This window comes from Perissodus microlepis, chromosome 23, assembly GCF_051167445.1.
Source record: "Perissodus microlepis isolate ML-2025 ecotype Zambia chromosome 23, ASM5116744v1, whole genome shotgun sequence".
Taxonomy (NCBI): Eukaryota; Metazoa; Chordata; class Actinopteri; order Cichliformes; family Cichlidae; genus Perissodus; species Perissodus microlepis.
The window spans coordinates 19309241-19328651 of NC_140482.1; positions in this window are offsets into that span (position 1 = coordinate 19309241).

Below are 19411 nucleotides of genomic sequence, written 5' to 3' on the forward strand. Positions count from 1 at the left end.
GTATTAACTGGTTTGCAGTTTGTTCCATCTGCTGAAGTTTCTCACCTTTGACCTGTATGGTTGGTACTGTTTTTGACGTTTTGCACAAATGCAATCAGGCTGCAAAATCTTTTGCTGTGCTTGTAATCTTATATCTATGAGATACAAACCAGGTTTCCCCTAAGAGGTCAGCAAATTTAAGGATGGGTGACTCGAGGTGAACATGAGAGACTGCATCACAACACATTTCTGATGTAATCATCTACCCATCCATTCATCAGTTTTCTTAACTATTTATCAGATTCAGGGTCACAAAAGGCCTGTAGCCTATCCCAGCTGTCATTTGGCAGTTTTAATCATGTTAATACTAATTACATACTTCATGGTAATGGGGATGTTCTGCATTTAGAAGGAGACAGACATGTCATTAAAAAGACAAAGACAACACAAAAGAAGCCTGCAAAGTATAAATAGAGAAAGTCTGAAAGTGCTAATCAAAAATAAAATCATAAAAGCAAAGACAAAGAATAGAAGGACAAAATAAACCACATAATAATAATGGATTGGATTTATATAGCGCTTTTCAAGGCACCCAAAGCGCTTTACAATGCCACTATTCATTCACTCTCGCATTCACACACTGGTGGAGGCAAGCTACAGTTGTAGCCACAGCTGCCCTGGGGCAGACTGACAGAAGCGAGGCTGCCATATCGCGCCATCGGCCCCTCTGGCCATCACCAGTAGGCGGTAGGTGAAGTGTCTTGCCCAAGGACACAACGACCAGACAGAGAGCCCGGGGATCGAACCGGCGACCTTCCGGTTACAGATACGCTTCCCAACCCCCTGAGCCACGGTCGCCCCATCACATAGTGATGAAAGTCAAAGGAGCTTGCAAAGAAAAGCGTCTGGACTTCTTTAAGTTTACTTGAAGACGTTTCACCTCTCATCCGAGAAGCTTCTTCAGTTCTAAGGTCAAATGGTGGAGAGTCCCAGATATAAACCTAGTGGGAGTATCCCCCCACAGAGGGACAAAAGGACCCCCTGATGATCTTCTAATCGCCTGAGCCAAGGTGTGAAACTGGGTGTGGGTCCCAATCAGCCAGAGTTTCGGGTGTGTTCATTGTGAAACCTGGCCCCACCTTATCATGCGAATTCCTGAGGTCAGATGGCCCAGGATGTGAGTGGGCGTTAAGGCGTCTGGGAAGGGATCTCAAAACTGGATTATAGATGGCAGAGAGTTAGTGTCGTAAACCCCCGCCTCTGTTCAAAGATGGTCGCTCACAGTGGACATAGATGGCTTCTTTCACTCCTCTTTCAAACCATCTGTCCTCTCTGTCCAAAATGTGAACATTGGCATCCTCGAAAGAGTGTCCTTTATCCTTAAGATGCAGATGGACTGCTGAGTCTTGTCCTGTGGAGGTGGCTCTTCAATCTATAATCCAGTTTTGAGATCCCTTCCCAGACGCCTTAACGCCCACTCACATCCTGGGCCATCTGACCTCAGGAATTCGCATGATAAGGTGGGGCCAGGTTTCACAATGAACACACCCGAAACTCTGGCTGATTGGGACCCACACCCAGTTTCACACCTTGGCTCAGGCGATTAGAAGATCATCAGGGGGTCCTTTTGTCCCTCTGTGGGGGGATACTCCCACTAGGTTTATATCTGGGACTCTCCACCATTTGACCTTAGAACTGAAGAAGCTTCTCGGATGAGAGGTGAAACGTCTTCAAGTAAACTTAAAGAAGTTCAGACGCTTTTCTTTGCAAGCTCCTTTGACTACGATGACCTGGATGACTGAGAACCTTCACAGACACATAGTGATGAAAGAACAAAATGAAACTTGCTGGAAGTGGAAATATAAAAGTGTTACAACAAGCCAAAACTAGTTCATAAAGAAGTCTTACAAAAAAAGATATAAAATCCAAGAGGACTAAAACAGGTGCCCTGGGGAACTCCTGCCTCTGTTTATGACGTGGCAAAAGCCACTCGATTCACGCTTTTCAACTCACTGCTGATATTTAAAGTTGACCTATTTTCCTTTTTCTCATTTTCTGTCAAAACTGTTCCATTGGTGGAAGTTTATATTAAACAAGGTCAGCATTTCAAATAATGAATGAGGTCTTTGTGTGCACACATATTAAGCTTAAGGCTAAAGCTTCAGACCGATCTAAATGGTCAGTTTCACACAGTTTTTTCTAGTCTTGGACCTGCATTATGTCACTGAGAGGAGACATCCTTATGTGTTCCTCTCAGCTCAAATCTTTTCTGTTTGTGGGGCTTCAAACCTAAAAGGAAGGAGCTGGTATATATAGTACTTGCCCAATATAAGATAATTAAGGATTGTTTTGAATTGTGACTCATGCAAAGCTACTCTAGTAGAGTACAGTAACATTTTACAGCTGGTAATGAGCAGCAATCGAGTAAATATCAACAGAGAAAACAGTCAAACACTGAATTGGTAGTTATTTCTGGAAATCTTATGAATAGTTTTAATGTTAGTGATAGCACTGTTAGTAGTAGAAAAAACCCAAAAGCTCTTTTATAGGTTTAGCCTATAAAGAAGCAGCATTAGCAGTGGTATTGAACCTCAGTAAGCAATGCTGTTTTACCACGCAAAATACTGCAGTCGTATATCATTGTTTCAGTGACTCTGAGCACTTTTTCTGCTGCTGCTGCTCAAGCAGGACAACAGGGAGACTTTTTGTCCTGGCTGGGATCAATCGCTCCATAGATGACGCCCACCCAGCCAGGCCTCTCCGTGGGCGGCCGGTAGCCCAGCAGCCCAGCAGGCCGGCCCAGTCCAGCCCTGCCTGGGCCCTCCTCCGGCCCCCGCAGCATGCAGGGCCAGCACAGCAGGAGAGCCACGCTTTACATCTGAAAGCTTTCAGCTGGCACTCCAGTGAACTTTAAAGTCAATGAAGGACAGCTTTTCTTTTACTGTGATCTAGTTTCTGCTGAAGGAGGGATCTCTCCCAACCAATCAGATTTCAGGGGGAGAAAGACACAAGGTCTCTGTTAAAAACTCTAATTGCATTTTAGCTTTCAGAGAAGAGAAAAAAAAAGATACATTAATTAAAGGTACTGCTGCGTGTTCTTGTGTTCCTATTCTCTACTTTTGTAAATATTTGTTTATTGGTTCATAAAGTAGACTATAAATAAAACAATATAATCATGAAAGACTGAAAGGTCAGTGACATACTTTCAGCAATGGGAAAGGCTGCAGAAGTGTGAAATATGGCTTTTTTAAATTTAACTTCATAGCTTGGAGATTTCTAAGTAATACAGAGCAAAATTTCCAGAAAACTGGCCAAAGAAAATCTAAAGGTCCCTTCACTACCATGCTGTTAATATATACCATATGAAAGACGTCACCATCCTGTCATCACCAATTTGACCATAATCATCTTTTTAAAAGTAGATATGATGAGTGAGGGTGGAGCTGGGAAACCAAGAAACCTGACCTGATGAAAGTTACACTTGTGCAGTTATTAAATATTGTATTTAATAAAGTTAAATATGCAATATGCAAACACCTTTTAAGTGATGTTTGAAATTATCACCATGCTGTCTTGTTTTTGTATCATGTCAGTTTTTACAATCTTGCACGTTGTCTCTTCACAGTCATCTCACAACACGTTGGAAAGTTTTGATGGAAACACTTGTTGCCTATGGTTGGAAAGACACATTGCTTCTGTATTTGCATTGTTTTTTGCACTATTAAACTTTACCAAAGTCAACAACCCTTCCATTACACACACACACACACACATACACACACATGGCAGTGAATCAAAGCTGCTATTTATTTTTGTGTGTTTGCAAAAACCTGTTCTTTACTGACCTAGGATTGTCAAACAGCAGCTAAGTATCCACCAATCTGTCTGCTCAGATTAGAATCGGGTTGGGTGTTGCCAGGTTGTAAGTGTGTAGACTGGAAAATAATGGTAGCATTAGATGAACACAGAAAACTCACTAATTCTCTTTTATAATTATTGATAATAAAGTGTGAGGGTCACGTACAGAAGAATGGAAATGGTCTTAAAGTGGCAGGTATGAAATCTTTTGCATCCACAGAGTCTCATCTCCTCATGACTATTAGAAATAATACAGCTTTAAAGCTCTCCAGTGTCAGCTTCACTTTTCAGACCCGGGAGTTATGTCCATCTTTTATACACAGACTGAAAATGCTTAAAAACAATTTCACTCATAGTTTGGGAACTCCTACATGAAATTTTTTAAGATTTCTCGCCTATGCCGGCTTTAATGTTCATTCGTTCCTGTATTTTCTGATGTTGACACTCAAAATCTCAGAGTCGCTTGTAAAAATGTTTATTCTTCAACACAAAACTCTTTTCTTTTTAGAAATGTGGCTTTGATTCATAATGAAAAACACATTTTAGGTCTTGGAACATAAAAAAACTGCAGCTGAAAAATTTTGTATTCGATGCACCTTGCTGACACTGAACTGATCATCTGTTAGTGGATGAAAACAGTAAGAGAATAGGTGAAGGTTAAAAATTAAACATGCAACATATAGACATTTAAATGGCCTTTCCTTGCAGTGCCATAAAAGTGTAAACTTTTATAAATGAGTCATTTATATAGAGAACCATAGAGGCGGAAAATTTTTTTTAATTCTGTTTCATATAATTTTTATAGTTTGTTTAAAAAAATGTGCAGGAGGAAAAAGCCACAAAGCAAGTGACTGGAACATTTAACAGTTCAGTCTTTTACGCAGAACAAGCTTCTTTTCCTGGGTGACAAGCTTTACAATTTAACAACAACAAGGAGTTTTAAATGGGTAATTTAGGCGTCTGGTTACAGCTGACTCTTTGATTCAGAGTGGCTCCTAATGAGGAAGACATTACAGTGAGCTTAAATTCCTGGAGCACCAACGTCACAACCAACAAGCAGCGGGCACATTTGCATTTACATTTTAGTCATTCGCTGCTCCTCTACCGAACAGAAAGCAGATTACATGTACTGATCCCCCACAGTCAGGACATTCCCATTTACATTTGCATTTTACTCACTTAGCTGGAGCTCTTTTACCTGGAGCAACTTCCAGTAAGTAACTCTGCTTTACTTCCTAGATCATTGATATGACAAGGAAACAGTGACAGGCAGAACCCTGAAGCCGGGGACACTGGAAGCTGAATTTCTGTGGAAAATATAAAGATGATCAGAAATTGATTTATGATGCAGAACTGAGAAAGGGGCTGGATTTTACGCCTACAGTGTCCCACCTCTGCAGGTTCAGGACAAAAATGGACAAAGACATAAGTATCTCATGCAGCTGGAGGGGACTTTTGCAGCTGTAGTACATATTCAATTGAATTTTATTTAAATAGCGCAAAATCACAACAACAATTGCCTCAAGGCACTTTATATTGGAAGGTAAAGACCCTACAATAATACAGAGAAAACACCAACAATCATAGCAAGCACTTTGGCAAAAGTGGAAAGGAAGGACTCTCTTATAGGAATTAAATATAGTATATTAAATATTATAGTGTATTTATTTATACTATATAACCGTTATTTACTATATAACTATTTATATAGTTAATTATGAAGAGTTTTAATGAACTACCTGAAATAAGTGAGGTCACCTTGGGCAGAGCCCCGTTTTTTAAGCTATTGCCGGCATTACTTGATGTCTTCAGACGGACAAAAACAACCACAGAAAAACTAACAATAACGTCAAGGAGATGAAAAATGACGGCAACACGGTATAAGAGAGAGGGATGGCACTCAACAGCTCTTGAAAAGAAATTCAGAGAATTTGGTAAAGGCAGCGGTTGTCCTGGTTCTGTCCTCAAAGAGTCAGTCGCCTTGTTGGATTGAGGGTAGAGGTTCACCAGTGGTGTGCAGTGGCAGAGAGATCAACTTGTTAATGTAGTAAAGTTAACTGTCTTGGCTAGTAAAAGGAAACTGTATTCATTGTATTTTAGTATCATGTTTGTTCTCGTGCGAGGAGCAAGAGTTGTTGAATGTGCTGAGCTTGAGTGATATTTTGAAATTTAGATCTATAAGTGTTGGACAAAAAGCTTTCTTTTTTTTTAGGGCAAAGTTAGACCTCAGTCACACAGGCTAGTCTGGTTGGTGACTGGCTTGCAATTAGCATCCGCTTTGGACAAATTTGTATTTCCTGACTGGTTGGTGAGTCTTTCCTGAAGTTTGCTTGGGGTCACTATGACAGTGTTAATGCTAATGCTTCAGTCACACAGTCCTAGAGACTGGCAGTCATAACCTGTTAGGGAAAAGTGCCCATTCTCCCAGGAGTTGGTGAGTGGTTGCTGGAGTTTGCTGGTAGTTGCTAACATCAAATAGATTGCAAAGAGGTATATGGTGCTGCATGGAAAACCTCATGATTGCAAGGTTGCTAGCAGATTAGCATAGTTGCAAGTAGTGCAAAACAAACAACTTGCTAAGCACCAGTGAAACTCTAAAGATTGCAGTGCAAACCTACGGAGCCCCGCAGGGGACATGGGAGAAAAAAAATTAAGACGGACTTTTGCGAGATCTCGCAAAAGTTTTAGCCGCATTATTCGAAGCCGACCGGGAGGTCGAGGCACGATGTGCTGGGAGAGCGGTGTTCCTCCCGGCTGTAGTAGGTCTCGACCTCCCGTTAGGTTCGAGATGGTGGGTGTCCGATCTCCGAAAACGTCGGAGCACTTTTGCAAATATGTGATGTCTTGTAAACCGAGCAGATATCTGACGTTTACACAACTACATTCACGCCTCAAAATATCTTAAAAGTGTATTTTGTGACCCAGAAAGAGCAATATTACAACTAAGTAGCTGCCGCCATTGTTGGAATTCAACTTTTGCGAGATCCTGAGTTTGTTTTGCGAGATCCTGAGTTTGTTTTGCGAGATCTCGCAAAAGTCCGTCTTAATTTTTTTTTTCTCCCATGTCCCCTGCGGGGCTCCGTACAAACCAGAAATGTAGAACATTTTTCTTCAAAGTAAAGATGAACGTTCTGAAATTTGTTGGCGGCAGCAGTAAGGTGCAACTTTTATGTTAAAAGGCAACATTTCACACTTGCGGTTTGTGTTGTTCTATTTCAAGTTTCCCTGACACACAGAGAGTAAACACCGAGTGTTTGCAAATAAGCCAGCTTCTCCCATGCAAACATGTGACCACAGCAATCTGCTAGCAACCAAAGCCATCACAAGGAGGTTTTTGGTGCAGCTTCTTCCTCTTCGACCAGTGTCACTCAGTGATAATAAGCAACTTCCAGCAACCACTTGCCAATGGGGAATACACACTGTTGTTACCAAAGGGTCGCTAACCAGCCTCTAGGCCCGTGTGACTCTAGGCCTTAGCAATGTTTTTAAGTGGGGTTTTACCTCAGATTTGGACTGTTTTCATATCTTGGTGAACAGGACTTCAAAGTTACTCACCATAAACATCATTACCTGGTTTGCTGACAAATATTTGCTTCTCAAAGGATTTTGGTCTTATCCACACCTTATAAGTAAAACACAGGATCTTCTGCATGTAGACTTCTGCACTGAAATCTGTCGCTATGTTGGTTTTTCTAGAGCCAGGAGTGCCCAGACAACAATGTGATTTGCTAAAGTACTGGGTAATGCTAGCTAGTTTGGTTAGCAAGCTGAATGCATAAACAGTATGAGTGCATCACACAGATATGTGCTAAATTAAAGTTCAACTGAACGTGTTATATTTTAGGGAGCAAGGAGCAGAGGGCTGAGTTTATTAAACTCCACCGAGACAACTGGTGACGCAAATCTGAAGGTTAGACCGTCCCATTTCACAGCCTCGCACTTCCGGCCTTCTCGGTTTGTGAAGGACCCGGCCCACGTGGACCGCGAAGGCCAGGTCCTTAGAAGTACGCAGCCTAGGAGTTGGGCATAGCTTATGTGGTGTGACTCACTGTTAAAGTCAACCTCAAGTGGACTTTAGAAGAACTGCAGCTTAGAACAACATGACTAAATTGAAACTATGACTCAACCCAGTTTATATGTATTTGCATCTGCTCTCATCTGGATCAAGCAGACCTAAGGTGCAAATATACAACTTTCTAACACACTAAATGTTCAGACCTTCACCATACTTAACCATAAATCCCACCACAGTTTCCATGCACATACGAGATTTCCAACACATTTGTGAACTGTACCATTTTTTAATGCTTTCATATTCAACATGCATGTGCATTTAAAACTCTAAAACCACGAACACTTCTGACCAGTTTAGACATTAACAGCATTTGTTTGCAGCAGTCAGCTTTCTGTGCAGCCCTTGCAGGCAGTAATCTCCATGGATGATATCTGATATTTAATTAAAGGCGGATAAATCTTTATTTCCTCTGTGTGTTCGGCCCTCTTGTCCCTGCACTGTCTTATCAGTGTGTACATTAGTTGTCAGCACATCTCTGCATTAATGTCACCAAGACAAATCCCTGTGCATTCATTGTGCTTGGCGATTAAAGTGATGCTGGTTGTGATGTGCTGCAGGGACGTGGGCAGGGTGATGTGGGTACTTGTGCGTGAGGAGCCCTAAGTTGCAGAGGTTTTTTTCTAATTGAGTCAGGGACTTATGCTGGCAAGGTAGGCGTGCGAGTGGGGGGGAGACTAATCCCAAGCTGCTGTTGTTTTTCGTGCCTGCTGGCTCGAGATCAAAAACTTAACAGCAATAATCATGCAAAATGTGTGGCTGCACTTCAAAGCCTGCCTCAACTTTGCTCACACCCTTGTAGCTTGCATTGTTTCATCATTTCTACCAGTTTTTCTTCTCTACTCCTTCCTCTCCTGCAAGGGATTCCCCCCCCCCCATTCTTTTTGTCGCATTTCAGCCTGTCAGCATGCGAGATGAGATGCCGATCTGATAGGTAGTCGTGACCTTTTTTTTCAGCAGCCCCAAATTAATACACTTAACAGATTAATCACACCTTCAGATCAGCTCAGAGCTGAGGTGTTTGTCACGCACAGACACACACCACACTGGAGGCCGCTGGTTTCCCTCTGACTGCAGTGTGTGGTCGTGGCTGAGGGAGTGTCAGCCTCTGCCTGGAGATAGCAGACATGTCAGACGTCAGCAGCGTTCTCAGGGTGAAGACGCTGTGGGCGGTGAGGGTCGCTGAGGCCTGTACGTGGCCAAAATGGGCAAATCCCCTCTACGTCAGCCCACGGCCTGTCAGCAGGGAGCTGCAGGGCTTCCCACTGAAGCTTTACAGGTGTTTATGCAGAGCATTTTTAAACCAGCAGAAAAACTCCACCGCCTCAGTGACGCTTGGCCCATTTGTTTCTAAACCCAGGACTTTCATTACACAGTAAATGATGCAGGTTTGGCCTGAGAGTGACCTTTTTAATCTGCAAAAATTTTAAAAAAGCATCATGTTTCTCTGAATGTCAGGATTTTTCCAGTTGTGATAAATCCTTAAATGTCTCAATGTTGCGTCTGTTATGATACACGTATTTGTTTTTTTGCTTATTCTCTCTTTATGAATGTGCATCACACTGTAAAATTTCAAAGGTACACAGTGTGGGAACAAGATGAGAATGTGCTGTGTTTATTAAGTTCAATACGCAGATGAGATTAAATTAAAATCCCCCAGAAGAACCCCACCTACTTAAAAAAAAGTTTTGACGCGCCATCGACCCAACTCAGCGCCAGTATTTCATACTATTGTAACCAAGTCATCATTTTTTTAAAAATTAATCTAACTTTACAGCTGTGTATTCTGTAAATTATGCTAAAAACAAAGATTTTCACAAATATAGCAAAGTACATGAGCGGAGTAAGTAATGTAGCCCCAGTTTATTGAGAAAAAATGACTAATCTCTGGGATGTGATTATTCTATTCATCAGACACACTCTGATTATACGTGATGTATACATATGTGATATCTCACGAGCAGTATGTCAGACACTCGATCGCTTTAGGGCAGAAAATGGGAACAAAGCGAACCTTGTAGAGTTTGTAGTGAGAGGAGGTGGAGGAAGAAGCTGTTTCCATTTGTCATCTGAGAATTTACCACACTTACTTCACTCACTGCAATTTTTGTTTGGTTGTATTTTAGCTAAAGTCGCATAGAACCGTTGATTAAGGCTATAGATTTCAATATAAGTATTTTTTTCAAAAGCATCTTGTTATCAGTTAAACTCATTGTGTGCAATGCTGAGTGGACCTTGAGGTTTGATATTGATGAAGAAGCACCGACTCAAGTGACACATCAGAGGAAGTGTGACGGTCGATTGGCTTTTGTAGCGATTTAACCTTTCAGCTACAGTTCAGTCGTTCTAATCACAAGGCCATTCTGCCGCACACTGAGCCCACTTCAGAGGAGAATGAGTCACTTTCAACATGTGTCACATCGATATAACACATGGGAATGAGGCACCTTGAATATTCCCTCAAAAACTTGATATTAAAGCTGCAAATTTGCATGTTGGGATTTAAACCATGCTGCGTTTGTCAGTGAGTCAGTTGGTATTTTAGTCATTTTGTCGTTGAGGGTCTGTCTACAAAAAGCAGGCATAGACCGCCTTTGCGCATTAGTATATGGTGCCATTTTTTATGCCTCTCGCCTCACTGAAGTTATGTGAAGGTCTGTTCGTCAGCAAGATCGTGCAAAAACGACCTTGCAGAACTTCATGCAACTCGAGGCAGAGGTGGAGCAATCACTGCCCTGCCGCCAGAACGCCCACGCTCTCCTTTTAGGCGAAAACAGCCGCCGTTAAAGCACTAAAGTGACCAGATCCCAGTGGTGTTTCTGGGGGATAATGTGTCCAGCCCTGTCTCAAAACAAAATGTGAAACAGTGAGCACAAATTAGTAAGTAATGTCTTTTAATAAGAAGGACATTTTGTGTCAGAAGCCCATGTGATCAAGAAAACAAAGCTTTAAAAGATGTGGCAAGTGTTGTATTTTAAACTAAACTGTGATCTTTTTCTAAACCGAACCTGGTAGTTTTTAGTCATTTTTTGTGCCTAACCCTCACTTAATCCTATCGTATTTGAAAATGAAATGAAGAAGAAGATACTATTACATCAGATGTCCTTCCTGACACAACTCCAAAGGGATTTGTGTCTCCTCGGGAAATCGAACCAGGGATCTTTTGCTTGTTAGGTGACTGTGTAAACCAAAATCTGTGATGCCACCCCTCCAACTTCCAAATGTAGACTTTTTTTTTCCTTTTGAAAAAGAAAAGTGTGAAATTATTAATTTTTTCTACATGGACTCAAGCCAGTACAACAAAATTGGACAGATGACATGCTGCGCTCAGGGACAGTCGTGTTGAGGAAGACAAATTAGCCACAAAACCGTGGTGCTTGGGGCTCGTCTGAAATTTAGATGTCTAACTTAAAAAGATAAAAACATAATAAGTCATCTAGGTAGAGGTCATTTAAAGCCTCCATTACAGAACAGCTACGTGGTTGCTATACGGAAAATTTGTATTCCTCAACCAGTTATGAGTTTTACTGGAGGATATCACAGTCTGTCAGGGTTCCTGGGTCGTTGACCCAGTATTTTCTGTTCATGTTCACTGTTTATCTTCCATATATTCCTGTTTTATTGTGTTAGCCTTCGTCTGTGTGCATTATGTTCTAGTTCTCTTCCCATTTATCATTAGTCAGATTAAGTCCAGCTGTTTACTCACCTTCTCCTAATCACTCATCATTCACCCTGTGTATTTCAGTTCCTCAGTTTCATTAATCCCTTGTCTTGTCATTGATGTTGTTAATCCCGTGTGTTCAGTCCAGTCATCCAGTCATCCATCTATCTCCTGCTCCCTTTGTGTCATCAATTCCATCTATCCTGCACCGTGAGTCCTGCGTTTGGGTGCTCTTCCTCGCATCCACACACGACCCCTGATACAGTCGCTGTAAAATTGATCACTAAAATCACAGTAACATACAGACTGATCAGTGACCCCTTTGTAACTACTACTAGGTTGCCGTGGCTACCTGTAGTTAATAATAATGGACTGCATTTATATAGCGCTTTTCGAGACCCTCAAAGCGCTTTACAATTCCACTATTCATTCACTCACTGGTGGAGGCAAGCTACAGTTGTAGCCACAGCTGCCCTGACAGAAGCGAGGCTGTCATATCGTGCCTCTGGCTATCACCAGGTAGGTGAAGTGTCTTGCCCAAGGACACAACGACCAAGACAGACAGAGCTGGGGATCAAACCGGCAACCTTCCGGTTACAAGATGAGCTTCTCTACCCCCTTCACCATGGTCGCCCCCTGTAGTTTGCATGGAAGACCCAACACGTCGGCAAAAACAGTTCCTAACTAAGTGAAGGTAAGAACATTTGCCATTAACTTTTTAAACATGATGGTTTGAATGTACAACTTTTACTTTAAAAGTGAAGAGACTCTCATTTACTGTGTGGTTGCACTTTTTCACAGTTTCTCTACAGCTTAGTGAATGGTTAGCAAGTATTTGCCAACAAGTTGGCATCTTTTAAACTACGCAAACTACGTTCTGGCCTTTGTTAAGGCAAAAGAGGCGCCCCATCTGCTGGCGGAATTACAACTGCACAACTGTTGTCATTTTGGTCAGCTGTGCTCCTCTTAATTTTTGCAACCTCATGTGCAGTGGTGGTGGAGAAGATTGCAAATACAAATGGATGTGGCTGTCTTATGACATTTTGTCGGCATGTGAAGCGACCAATGTGGCGAGCATAAATGGGCCGTAAAGGTGGCTGCTGCAATCTCTTATCGACTAAAGCAACCACAATAAGGTTTTCAGTGCAGACCCATACACCACTTTGCAACCAGTTTCACCAGGCATAGCAGGCAACATCCAGGAACCACTCCCAAACTGGTCAGGGAATACAACTTTCCTTAGCAACCTATGGTTACCAGATGCTAAGACCTGACTGGTCTATAATCCTTCATGACTGAGACTTTAGTCTCACAGTAGTTTGTGAATCAGTCCCAAATTCTAATCTACTGATTAGATCTACAGATCTGCTGTTTTTGAACTCAAATTTTTTTGTCTCCCTGAACACATTTTTTCATTTTTCTTTCCGCTCTTATATGTTCTGATTAGTATCCATGTATATGAAATCAATATTTTCCATTTTTAAAGGGTGAAAAAGTCCAGATTTGAGAGTTGGTGAGGTCAGTGGTGGAGTGAATCATTTCAGGGCTCACGCCTGAGACTGAAGTGTGACTCATGCATTTTCATTCATTATTTGTATTATTTGTAATACATTTAAATATTTAATAAAAACAAGAATAAAAGCAAGCTTGGATTTGTTCTCATGTGATATTAATTTTATATTAGTATTCCCTTTTTGCCCCCATATAATTGTTAAATCAATGGTAACCATTATTCATCTTTGGTAAACATCAGTAGGGTTGCATCCATAGATATTCCTGTTTTGAGTCATGTCTAGAAAATTATATTAAAAAATTCACCTTACTTCTTTTATGTGGTGGTTTCCAATTAATTTAGCCCAAAGCAGTAGAGCTGGCAATTTTTTTGGTCACCTTTCGCAGTTGGGCAGCAAAAGACAGGTTAACCTATGATAAAATGCCTGTCCTTGAGCTCTCTGTGTGAATCAAATAAAAGACAGACATTGGAAAAGTACATGTCCTGTAGATCTAATCAAAATATGGGACATCTGGTCACCCTAGTGGGCACCCAGTTTAAAATCCAGAATCTAAAATCTGCTGTGTCGTGTTCTGTATGTAAACAGTTTAATTAAAAGAGCAGACATACGGACAATAAAAGAAATGTGTGGTTTTAGGTCATTCACAGACATGACGAAAGTGGTCAGTTGTGGGACTCAGTAAGTCAGTATGTGTAACAGTGGCCTCTTTTACTTCTTTGTTGTTCTTTGTGTTTTTTTCCTCCATTTCTGTATTCATATTGTGTCAGTGTGTTTTGGTTATTTGTTTTCTCATGTATCTTCAATTCAGTTTTATTTACGCAGCACCAAATCACAACAACAGTTGGCTCAAGGCACTTTATATTGAAAGGCAAAGGGCCCTACAATCATATGACCCCCTATGAGCAAGCGCTGGGCTTAATCCTGTATATAAATCCAAGTTTTACCTTCAGTGGTCTTTAGCTAGAATCCATTCAGAGAACAAAGTATTTATAACAATCAACAGTTTCAATGTTATGATCATAAAGGGTTTGAATATGTATAGTGGGCTGAAAGAGTTTGAACGAAATCCATTTTTGGCAGATTTCTGATATATATTAAAAGCAGACTTTAGTCTGCTTAAGTGAATATCGGACAGAATCATCTGCATTTAAAAAAAAATGTGCAACGATTTTGGGTGGCAATGGTAATTTTTATATGTGGTGAATTTAAGAGGACTAAGAATGGATCCCTGAGGAACACCTTAAATAATGTCAAGGAGACATAACCTCAAATCTCTAGAAATGCCTGAGTTCTGCCAGAAATATAGTCATGAAGCCATTTTGCCTTTTTACTATCACAAAGCCATCTACTACATTATAATAGGGCTATGAAAAGTGAAGCTCGGTATTAATGATTTTCTCATGGGAAAACGTGCAATAGTCAACACAAAGGAAACTGTTTATTTGTGTACATGGAGACAAATTGTTTTGTTATTTCACCAAGAGTTTCTCATACAGAAAAAACAACATTAGAAGCCCTGTAGGGAGCTAACAGCCTCGGAGTTGATTGTTTTTATGTCTTTTTTTTGTTATTACTTTTTCTCTATTTGAGGTTTATGCATTGAAACCTCTTGGTTTGGGTTACAAAGTAGTGTCAGTGTCAGATAACTTTGCACATTGTATACTTTTTTCACATTGCTGCTGAAGGTTTCTTATCTATAGGCCAAAACAGTTTGCACAAACAACCTTGGGGATCGTTTTCTGGGGAAAGAGGATCTTAAAACAAGCACTTTGGCATGACTATTGTATTTTTCACTTAAAAATTTTCCAGGTTTTTGCCGAATTAATGTGCATTTCTATCATAGTCTACATATAAAAGATGGTCCTAGCCACCATCATTTCACTTACTGCTTTTGAACATTTTTAAGCATCAACATTTTCTCTGCAGTCATGCTGGGTTTTTTTTTTTTTTTTAGCCATATCTAGATAAGATTATGGATCACTAACATAGCAAAGTGCATTCATATTCACCAGAACTCAATCACAGACTTATTGGAAGCGCTGCTAGCCTTATTTAAACACATAGCAAGTCTTATTGACTCTGATAATTGCATTAAAAATGCTCCAAAGGGCCCACAGAAATATTGAGAGGTCCAGTTTAGTGAACTGAATTAACAGTTGTGGGTTTTTGTTCTGCAGGATGCCATTTTATTTTGCATATGTCTGACTTTACTAATCCCTGTGGTGCCAGGGAGAAATGCAAAAAAAGACCAAATGGAGCATAGTGATTGAAAGTGAAAAAACTGATTTGAATATTGGAGTATTTTTTGGAAGAGAGATCTAAAATGGAGCCCCTGTCAGGACGAGACAAGTCCAGTCTTTGATTCTCAAACGCAAAAGAAATACTATTTGTGGTGTCCTTTTAAGCACTCTGCCGTGACACATTTTCAGAGTGTTTCTTCTTCTCTGAGGTGATTTCAACTTAAAGTAGCAGTAGATGCGAAGTGAAAGCAGCAGATTTCCATGCTGGCACATTTGCAGGCAGCTCGGCCCCTATAGCTGTTTGTGCAGTCCACACTCTGCAGCAAAGTTTCACACACATAAACACACTGCAGGAACACTGCAGTCTCTATCTGTATGTCACATAACCTCCGCCTACGCTCACTACACCCACACACATCCTTGCCCAAAACGCCCACACGAGTGTAATGTGTGCAAAGACACACATACACATTCACACACACATCGCCCCTATACACACTCCCCGCCCACACAGGCACACACGTGTTCAGTCAGACATAAGCCGCTCATACCATCCCACACTTTCTCAACAGACACAAAGTAAGACTCTGCTAACAGGGAGGCTGTGCAAACACACACACAGACACACACACACATATTCCCTCCGTACACACAAGCTGTGGCCTCGTACTGCATCATAAACTCAAAGAATATGTCCTGCTTTTGCTGAAAGACAACCTGCACAGCTGCTTTAGCAACTTTCTGGTAGGATTTAACAAAAAAACCCAAAAAAACAATTCCACAATGTGAAGTCACATCCACGCCTGTCTAAAATGTGCCTGCCACCCAGGGAAAAAACACCAACACAACTCTGAGTGTAGACGACAATAAGAGGCACCAAACTCCAGACAAGAGAGGCATTTGTTTAGTTTTTTTTCTCTCTCTCTTTATTAAATTCTTTAACTCCTGTTTTTGGCATCACAGTCATCCTGTAACCCATATTCCCTCCAAATGAAAAGGGACACTCCATGACAAGCACTACCACCGCCTGGAGACTGAATCACGCCGCTCCGTTGTTCCTCCTCTTTTCTTTCTTTCCTTTCCTCCTAAAGAGGAACTTGGATGAAAAGAGCTGCTTTTTTAGAGCGCAAAGTGTCGAGGATGTGGGTTGATGGGAAAGGGAGGAGAGGGGAAGGGAAGAGACAGAGGGGAGGGAGAAGGGGAGCAGAGCAGCGTGGGCGCTCTGACAGGGCGAGGGGCTGACAGGCCCAGGCGTGGGCGTGTCATTGAAATGTGTTTCTACTCCAGGGGGGAGAAGAAGAAGAAGAAGGAGAAGAAGACGAAGGGAAAAGAAAGTTGCAGGGAATAAGAAAAAGGAGAAGAAGAAAATGAGGGAGAGAGAGAAAACATGGTGGAGAAATTAAACGAACAGGCGTCTCGTGAAAAGTGAAATATGTAGAGGCTCCCTGCCAAATGAGATACATCCACTGTTTGGAGGCTTGAAAGGGGAGGGGAGGACGCAAAAAAAAAAGAAGTGACGCCTACTCTGCGGAGATGATTGACAGAGCGACATGAAAGCAGATTGCTGCTGTCATGTGGAAACCTTCTAACTCTTGCTCTCGGGGGTTTTTAATGTTTTTAGGACTGAATTGGAGGACGAGTCGAGTTCTTTAGTTTGTGGAAACATATCAAAACCTAATCGCATCAACTGAAAAAAAAAGGTGATGAACCTGGGATGCAAGGATTAATGCCAAAAGCAGTAGCTCTTCAAGTCAAAACATTACAGTTAATAAGATGTGGGCATGTACAGTCTACTCTTAGTGCTCGCTGTGACTTGGGTGTTTAGTCCTATAAAAGAAATACTTTTACTAGTTCTTCTATATGTTATTGTTCTCTAGGGAGCTATACATTTTGACTTGTGCTAAAAATGTAGTTCCAATGTATGGGCTGGGTAAGCTGGTGGGTATGTGCTGCTTACAGTACCCGTGAGACAGAAATAAATCAGGCTGTCCCGTCAGAGTAGCAGAATAATAATGTCATGTACTGGCACATTTATTTATTTCCATTGTCCTCATTGAGGCTAGTGCTAGCACAAGCAACATAGCCAGGTTTTCATTGCATTAGCTGGCTTGACGAAACATGAAACCCCAGTCAGAGATAAAAAGTATCAGGACGATGGTCATCAACTTTCATTATTAGCTTCAAGCTGTTAATCCTCTGGATTCTACAGACTTGCTAACGTGTCCAAATCACATTAGCGATTTAAGATAAAGTAGCAGCTATGCTAATGCTGCCTCGCCGAGCCCCTTTAAACTTGTGTCAAAAATTAGACTTCACACTAAATACCAGTTTTTGATCGTAACAGTGCTGTATTGTGGATTTTATTGACAGTTTAATGTATACAACACAAAAATAGATTGAAACCAACAAAGTAACCATGCTTAAGTTGTCTATGTTGTAGAAACATCTTACTGTAAGTATCACAGGAGCATTTTAGATATTTTATGCTGTGATAATGATACTGTTAAACTATGTCAAATAACACATACAAAACGCAAAAATGTTCTAAATCATTTAGTGTTATAACTTAGATCATCTCGATAGACGTTTGGGATTCTGGTATTTGTTTTAGTTTGATATTGCAAAGCACTGTTTGCAGGCAGTGGTTGGTGCTGCTCTCCCAATGTGTAGAGTAGGATTAGGGTTAGCACATATGATGACGTAGACATCAGAGGGTTACATAAAAGGGGGTCTTAGACACACTATTTAAGGCTTCGGCCACACAAAGCTGAGACGGTAATGAGAAGACTGCCTGTAAGAAAATCTTGATTGTGAATTTATCATCATGTTTAATACACCAAGTTCCAGACTTACTAAATGGGCCAAAATAGCACGTGAGTGCAATTCCCAAACAGCACTCATGGGTTTGGTTAGTTTTACAGGTGATTTACAGAACCTCAACCCCAACTGGTCGCGGCAGATGGCTATCTCTACCTAAGCCTAGATCGGCAAGGGAGTTTATCCTTCCCACTGTCGCCAAAGAGCTTGCTCATAGGGGTCGTCTGATTATTGGGGCTTCTGTGTATTATTGTAGTGTCTTTATCTTATAATATTAAGTGTCTTTTTGGTGACCGTTGTTGTGTTTTGGTGCAATATAAATAAAATTGAATTGAATTGACTTCAGAAGACAGAAAAGCGGTATTTAATAATAATGGATTGCATTTATATAGCGCTTTTCGAGACCCTCAAAGCACTTTACAATTCAGTCGCTCTCACATTCATACACTGGTGGAGGCAAGCTACAGTTGTAGCCACAGCTGCCCTGACAGAAGCGAGGCTGCCATATCACGCCATCGGCCCCTCTGGCCATCACCAGTAGGCGGTAGGTGAAGTGTTTTGTCCAAGGACACAACGACCGCGACTGTCCGGTTCAGGGCTCGAACCGGCAACCTTCCGATTACAACCTTCCGCACGATTTATTTAAGCACAAAAAAATAAGATGTGTTTTTTGGGTGTAATTAGTATTAAATGTTAGTAAATTATTTTGTGTGGTTAATTTAAACATTCTCCTCCCAAAAGAACTCCCAGCAAGACATATGCAACAGGGTCAGTCACAAACATCTCAAGTTCGCACCGCTTACATCTTCTCATTGCACTGTTTTTGTAAATGTAAACAGCACTTTTTTTTTTACACCATAACCCAGTTTGTACTTCAAGTGACAAAAAAATATATTAACTCAAGTAAATAGATTTATTTATCAGTTTTGCTGTTCTATCTTAAGTTTTAAATTTTGGAGTAAATTTTAAAAAGGAAAAAAAAAGAAACAACAGCCAGCTGTCAGCTTAATATCTACAAATTGTTTTTACTTTTAAACTTTTACTTAAATTGAATTTACCCTCATTTAGCCTTGAACACTTTGTACTTCTTAGTGAACATTTTGACCATTAATAAAAAAAAAAGGATCAGGACTTAAACATGAATTCATGTTAAAATAAGGTTAAATATCTTAAATGTAGACATTTCTCTTAAAGCCCATGACTGGGCATTCAGATATAGGTCAACGCCTGGTGCCGTGTCATAACATGAAATAAGTTGACACAGTCAGAG